The following is an 8,407-nucleotide window of genomic DNA, read 5'->3' on the forward strand; positions in this document are numbered from 1 at the left end:
AACGGGACGGGTAACAACTTGTAGTTGCACCGGTTCACTCTCTTCATTGGTCATTTCTACTTGATTATCTACAACTCTACCACTCCGCAAGGTAGTCACCGTATTGACATGTTCAATGGTATGCCCTTCCGATGAAGAATGGGTTTGCACAACACATTGTTGCTTAGGTGGGGCATTAATAGGCATCTTTCCCTTCTCTCTAGCATTAAGAGTGCTAGTTATTTGCCCTACTTGGGTTTCTAGCTTCGCAATAGATTGAGAGTGAGAATGGAGCAATTGTGTGTTAGCCTCTAAAGTGCCCAAAGCATTTAAAACTTTCTCTTCAAAAGCGAGATTTCGAGAATTACCTTAAGAATATGATTGGTTGGGAAAATGAGAATTAGAAAATTGATTCCCTTGTGATTGGTATGGCCTATAACCTTGGGATCCTTGGTTTTGCATTGGAGCTGAAATATACTTCCCTTGAAAACTGCCTTGGGGAGGGTTTGAGCCTTCCCCTTGGTTTTTCCATGAGAAGTTCGGATGCTTTCTCCAACTTGGATTGTAATAAGTACCATAAGGATTGTTCCCTTGGTTCACAAAAGCCGCATTGACTTGTTCATTAGGTTCACTTTGCATTTGTCCATGAGGACAATGAGAAGTAGAATGAAGAACACTAGAACAAGTCATACAAGTTTCATTTGATACACGTTGAGAATGGTTAGGAAAGGAAGATACTTGGTTCGCCGAGTTCTGGTTAATCAAAAATTGATCAAACCTTTGAGACAAAGACTTCATTTCGGTGGCTATTTCATTTGAATGTTCGACTTGATGTAAGCCTACACTCTTCCTACCTTGTGAATTTCTACCATTCTTTGATGACAATGTTCTATGCAAAGAATTTTCACTCATACTTTCATAGAGACGCCACACGTCATCCTCATGCTTATCAATGTAAGAGCCACCCATGGAAGCATCAACCATGCCCTTATAATTATCCGATAAGTTCTCAAAGAAATATTGAACTAATTGCCATTTGGGCATGTCATGATGTGGACACTTCCTTAGCAATTCATTGAAGCTTTCCCATGCCTCATGAAATGTTTCTCCATCCCCATGTGAAAATTCTCGAATTGAGGTCCTTATGGCATTGGTCTTAGAAACCGAATAGTACTTCTTCAAAAACTCTTGTTGCATTTCTACCCAAGAAGTGATTGAAAAGGGCCTAAGATTGTTAAACCAATATTTTGCCTTATCTTTAAGGGTGAATGGAAAAAGTTTAAGCCTTAAGACTTCTTCCGGCATGTCCGTATATTTCACAGTAGAACAAACTTTAAGAAACTCATCCAAATGCTTGTAAGGTTCTTCACTAGGAAGTCCAGGAAAGTTAGGAAGCATTTGGATGGTTTGTGCTTTAATTTCATAATGGTGTGCTCGAAATGGTGGCAATTGAATGCATGTGGGTGCATTGTATTCATTAGGCACATAGTGATCTCTTAAAGCAAGAGGTGGATTAGCTATTTGAGGTGCAACATAAACACCTTGATTTTGAATTCCTCGATTGACAATGGGAGGTTGTGGAACATACATGGGCCTTGGCATTCCGAATAGAACTTGGCCTTGTTGTTGTGGTGGTGGGTGAATGTATGGCCTAGGCATGCCTAATAGTACTTGAATGTTTTCATTGTGCACATTTGGATGAAGGATGCCTTGTTGGTCTATGTGACAAATGTCCTCAATATGGTCATCATTATGGTCATCCATTGATAGATTGGCTCTATTCGAACTTCCTCTTCCCCTAGGATTTCTAACGATAGATTCAAGATGCAAATCAAGAGTTGGTCTTAATGAATGACGCCTATGCATGCACAATACAAAACACAAGAAACACAAAGAATTACAAACAGTATGCCTTAACAACAATGTAATGAAACTCCCTCCACAAACACTTAACCCATATTCCTATGCTTTAACAAAGATGATGCAAAGAACAATAAAATAGCCTCCACGCGAGCTCACGATTTAACTAAGGAATTGAGTAAAGAAAGTCTCACAAAGGTCCTTTAGCACTTCAACTCCAAATTTTAAAGCTTAGCTTAGCAATTTTTTTTTTAAGTTTTTTGTATTTTTCCTTTCTTTGCTTGCTTGAATTGAATGCTCAATGGCTCCTTTGCTTGCTTCTTCTCCAACAATGCACCTAGTTAAGTAAGAATAACACAATAAGTAACCAAAAAGAAAAATAAAAATAAAACAAAAACACGATCAAAAAAGTACTAATCCTAATCAATTCCACAAATACGACATTGCCTAATCCCCGGCAACGATGCCAAAAACTTGTTGGGTCCTTATATTGTAGGTCGCGGTGACCACAAGCTTGGAGAAACATACAATTTAGGCGAGGGCCAAGTTTTACATTTATAAAGCCACTACTACCTTTACTAAAAAAAATAGCTAGGGTGAGTAGGGATCGTCCCAAGGGATTGGAGTCGTACTTGAATGTGAAAATACATCTAGGGTCAGTAGGTCGAGTGATCAAATAAGTGGTTGATTGGTTATTTAAATTAGAGAATAACTAAATTAAATTAAGTAAGAATGCAATGCTAAAGAGAGTAAGTAAGTGAGAGAGAGATCTTGAAATTTAAAGATCACCACCAAACAATGCATTTCTATATCATTGAAAAATGATTAATGAGGGCAATTAGGGTGTTGCAATATTGAAGTGTGTGTATTTGGTTGATTCAACAAGCAAGGATGACTAATTAAGCATGTATTGTCTAAACATCATATGAAAGACACAATATATCTAAGCTATGAAGCATATATTGTCTAAACAATATGTGAAAGGCACAATAAATCAAAACAAGTTATTAATCCTTTCATTAAGCTCACAATCCAAATACAACACAAGGATAGAAACATATGCTAATTGCATTCACAAGCTTGGATCATCAAACAACAAGCATAGATTGTCCTCCCATTTAACACTACACTACAACTACACTACATCTACACTACTAGCATGAAAATAAACTAGGGGAGAGGCACAATCCATCAAGAGATAAGCATGAACCATCAAGAGAATCACAAAAGCATTCCTTTAAGCACTATGTTTTGACAACCTCTAAATCTATGGCATCAATACACATAGACATGCATCAATAACATAAAATCTAGAGACAAGAACATGAACATCAATTCTAGCATACATAGACATATGGATAGAATAAAAATGATCAATTGAAAGCATTAAACCACATAAATCATTGAATAAACAAGATCTATATATATCAAAGTGTCAAAACATCAATTACAACACTAATCCCTCAATAATACACAAGATTAAGATGTAGAAAACATGCTTGGGGCTAACTCTAGCCCCAAGAAGATGTCTAGCCACTCATGGTGAGGATGCTCCAACCCTCAAGGGCTAACTCCATGGAAGAGGTTTGCTCCTTGTTGATGAAGATCTCCAATGGTGTCTCTAGCGTCCTCCTCCTCTAAACTTCTTCTCCAAGAGATGATATAAAAAAAAATGATGTTGGCTCCCCTTTAAAAAAACAATCCTTATCCTCATATAGGTAGGTCAAAATGACACCCAAAATGAGTTGGGGTCGTGCACACAATATTCCCCAATGATTAGATAAAGGACAACTTTCAATGAGATGGAATTTTAACTTTTTCGCACTGGAGGAAGTTTGATCGATCGAAAGTAAGTGGGATCGATCGAAAGTAAGTGAGATCGATCGAACTTAGGCTGGATCGATCCAACTGGCTGAGCTTTTTGGAAAAAGACAAATCCGAGATAGTTATGGGAGATATTTATGGGAAAAGGACAAAAGTGGTTGGTGGGTAGTACAGCTGTGGATATGATCAATCATTTGGATAAGGACAAAGGTGTTCAATCGATCGAAGAATGATGTTGGATCGATCGAACTTTTGGACTTAAGTGCTTTGGGTCAAGGCTTGAATCTATCTCAAAGTGCTGAGATCGATCAATGTTCGATCGATCGAACCTTGGACTTGGATCGATCGAACTTGCTGCTTTGCTTCATTTTGCTTCTTTTTTTCTCCACTTTGCTCCTTTCTTTGTTCAATCCCAGAATTGCTTCAATTAAGCTCTTATTTGACTGAGTTAGCTTATTTTTGGGATAAGTGCCTGAAAATGGAAATAATACGAAATCAATCTAAAACGGTAAAGTAAGATAGATAAAGGTACTAGAATGCCTAAGCTTAAGGGGTTTAAATACGCACTTTTCAGTGCTCATCACTTAGGGCTAACTCTAGCCCCAAGAAGATGTTTAACCACTTATTGATGTAGTCCTCTAACCCTCAAGGACTATCTCCATGGTAGGGATGATCTCCTTCTTGATGGAAACTCTAGATGAATGGAAGAGCTCCCCAATGGTTTGTGTCTCTAATCTCTAGCCTCTCCTCCAATCTATTCTATTCAAGCATATGTGTGTATATAAAATATATGTTCTATGTGTAAAAATGACACCAAATCCTTATATAGGTAGCTTAAGTGTCACACCCAATGATCTGGACTCGTGCACTAGAGCCCCTTCAATGATTGCACCATGAGTCATCTTTAAATGAGTTGGACTCTGTTTTATTTCGCATTTGAGAGGGTTCGATCGATCGAAGGTTGATGAGATCGATCGAACTTTGGTGAGATCTATCAAATGTTGGCGAGATCGATCCTTCCATGCCGGCTCCTTTTTTAATAAAGACAAATCTTAGATATTTTCGGAATATTTTGGGGAAAGAGACAAAAGTGGTAGGTGGGGATAAGATCAAGGGATTTTGATCGATTTGAGGGAAGTTGGATCGATCGAAGATGGTGAATCCTTTTGGATAAGGACAAAGACTTGGATCCATCTTGAAATGGCTAGATCAATCACTGTGAGATCGATCGAACATTGGTAAGATCGATTGAAGATGCTGATTTTCCACCACTTCGCTTACACTTTGCTCCTTTCTTCCATTCAGCTCAAGATTGCTTCTTTTATACTCTTATTTGGCTGAATTGACTTATTTTAGAGATAAGTGCCTGAAAATGGAAATAACACAAAATTAGTCTAAGGCGGGAAAATAAGATAGATAAAGGTTCTAGAATGTTCAAGCTTAAAGGATTTAAATGCGCATTTTTCAGTGCTCATCACACCCCCAAACTTAAATATTGCTAGTCCCTAGCAATTAACTACAAAGTAAAGGAATGAAATGACACTATAACAAATTTGGTCTTTGGCGACAAACGAATTTGTCGCTAAAAGTACATATTTTGTCGCGATAAGATTATCGCGACAAAAAAAAAATTTTGTCCCCGATTTGTCACTAGAAGCCGGTCACAATATGTTTTTTATGACAAATATTGATTTGTCACTAAAGGTGAGATATATTGCGACGAAATATTTTTTGTCACAAAATGAATAAAAATTGTGACCAAATATTTGTCGTAAAATGTTCAAAAATTGTCGCCTTACAACCTCTAAGACCTATGAAATTTTTCACTGATTGTCACTATTTTGTGATGAAATGAATTTTTGTCACTATATGTATAGTCTTTTGTGACAAAAATTGTCGCAATAAGCTATTTTTTTATGACAAAGTATTTTGTCGCAATATATGTCCTATGTTGCGACAAAAATATTGTCATTATAAGCTGCTTTATTGTGACAAAAATTTTGGTCACAAAATATATAACATGTTGAGACAAAATTATTGTCGATATAAGCTATTTTTATTGTGACAAAAATTTTGTCGCAATATATGGACCATGTTGCGACAAATTAGCTATCGCTATAAGTTATTTTATTGTGACAAAATCATTTGTCACAATATATATATTATATTGTGACAAAATCATTTCTCGCCATATATATATTGTATTGCGACAAATGTGTTGTCACTATAAGGTTAAATATTGTGACAATATATTTTGTCACTATAAAAGTTGTTTTATTGTGACAATATCTTTTCTCACAATATATCTATCATGTTGTGACAAATATGTTATCACTATAAGCTAAATATTGTGACAAAATAATATATCGTGCAACTAATACAATAATATAATTTTATTTTCACCTATTTGAAATTTGGAACCTATAATTTAAATTAAAATATTAATAAACTAAACAATCTAAACTAAAATCCATCACTCAAAATCAATATATTTGATAATCAAACATAGAAGATAAAACACATATTCCATTAAAAATTTAGATATTAAAATGTGCAAATCATCCAAAATCTAAAATGATAATTCCAACACATATCAAAATGCTAATATCTAAATTCAATATTACACGATGCTAATCGCACAGACATATTAAAATCCCAAAAGAAATCTGAATCCAAAAGGGGAGCTAGATTGCAATCAATGTGAAACCTGCAAAAAAAAAATAAATAAATAAGAATAAGAAAAAATGAGATTATAATTTGAAGACTGAAATAAATTTTTAAAAAGTATTTTAAAAAACTTGATATCCTGGTGAGAATACACTACAAGAAAATAGGGTTTTTATGACCTGCAATTAACAACATGCATAAAAAGTAAACCTTGTTAAGTACTAATTTAAGCGTCTTATTTTGAGCAAGTCATTAAATATTAAATCCACGACTTCCACTTAATTGCATATTCAATTTTCTTTTAAAGACCTACATTTTTAATTATAATGACCAATTTATTGCATTGTCAATGTTGAGCCAAAATTGAATTTAAATTAACATCAATCCCTCCCTATACCTTGTGAAAAAAAATTCCCGCACCGTAAGCCCACTAACCCAATGTCAGCACTCACTATTATGATCTGCTACTACATAATCCACACCTAATAGACCAAGAATCAACATTGCCTTCTACTCTAGATTGTTATTTAACTCCTACTAGCTAGCAGCAGTTTAATTAAGCTTTTTTTTTTCTTTTTTTTCTTTTTTCCTTCCCTTTGTTACTTTTAATTTGTTTTTTGTTTTAGTTATTGTGTGATGTTGTTAAAAGCTACTACATAAGAGTAGCTAAATTATGGTTATCTTAGTATCACTGTGTGCTTTTGTGTATATATTTCACTTAGAGACTGTCAGATATATAAATACTTTTTCTTATCTTCCCAAGCTAGTTCACCCTAATCTTACAAGTCACAACATCAATCCCTACCCCTTTCTTCTCATTATTTTCTACATTTTCATTTTTTGTTTCTATGCAAGGGCTTTTCTTTTTTTCTTTTTTTTTTTTCATGGTTAGCCAATATATACCATAACTCATCATAATCATTAATATCCTTGCCTTTATCTCATATGAATGAAGTCATCTAGCTAGTGAATGCATGCCAAGTGCATGCACCATAAAACAAGTATGCTTTAATTGTTTGTACTCCTAGGGTTTTTTTTTTTTGGTAAGTTAAATTTGTTTTTGCTTGATAATAAGTATGTTCTTGTTGGGATTAAGTTTCTTGTATTGCCTTGATTGAAGAGTCCATTTACTATTTTACCAAGAATTTCAAAGTCTTCTGTTGATTAATTAAGTTATTAGACATTATCTTTGAACTTGCAAGTTTCCAGCTCAATTTACTAAACATTTCTATAATTTTTTACTTTATATCCATAGTTACTCCTTATTTGACCATCAGTGTCACTAACATTTATGAATAAAACTAGTATTTAAATTTTCAAACCATGAATCTACCAAATCATTCAATGGAATAGTCTGTTATTATCATGGATGGGGCATAGTTTTTTAATTAGAGTTGACCTCAAAAAAAAAAAAAAAAAAAAAATGAAAAATGAAAAAAACCTCTAATTTTATGATTTGTCAATTGAATAGTCAACCAGTGTCTGCTGTGGCTGGCTTCCTCCAGTTTTCTTTTGGAATTGAAGTATGTACCTACCAAGAAGGTGAGTTCCTTCTTACAAGTTTGAGAACATGCTGTTTATTTGTTGATTTTGTTTTAGCTATATAAATTTTATAGTTCAATAGAACCAGATTACCTTCTATACTTGATAATGTTACAATTGAACACTGAAACAAAGAAGCTGAAGGTTTTATGTATTGTTTTCATTCTCATTTACACATTATTCGAAGGATTTACATTATTGATTCATTTAGTAAAATGATGACCAATTTTCTTTAAACAAAAAATTGAAGGGATTATGAAGTTTTATCTTGTTGTAAATTTTGAGTAAGTTGAATTTGTAGAACCAAACAAGTTTTCACATTAAAAAACATATATATAAAAAATAAAAAATAATAATAAAAAAAAAACGAGAAAAAGATGTGGTTTAGTCAAATTGCAAATTACATATAATTAGTGATAGTCACGAGAAAAAAAAAAAAAAAAAAAAAAAAAAAAAAAAAAAAAAACAACTAGTAGACAATTAAAGACAAGTACAAGTAGAAAATGAGTGATGACTAGAATTGTACCTGTATGAT

General features: G+C 33.8%; 1 pseudogene; it reads left to right on the forward strand.

The window, feature by feature from the left end:
* Positions 1-1,021: 1,021 nt before the first annotated feature.
* Positions 1,022-1,120, forward strand: LOC132284420 (small nucleolar RNA R71; annotated as a pseudogene).
* The last annotated feature ends 7,287 nt before the right edge of the window (positions 1,121-8,407 follow it).

The sequence above is a fragment of the Cornus florida genome, unplaced genomic scaffold, assembly GCF_030987335.1.
Source record: "Cornus florida cultivar Cherokee Brave unplaced genomic scaffold, ASM3098733v1 CherokeeBrave_3.0.0_Hap2_Chr01, whole genome shotgun sequence".
NCBI lineage: Eukaryota > Viridiplantae > Streptophyta > Magnoliopsida > Cornales > Cornaceae > Cornus > Cornus florida.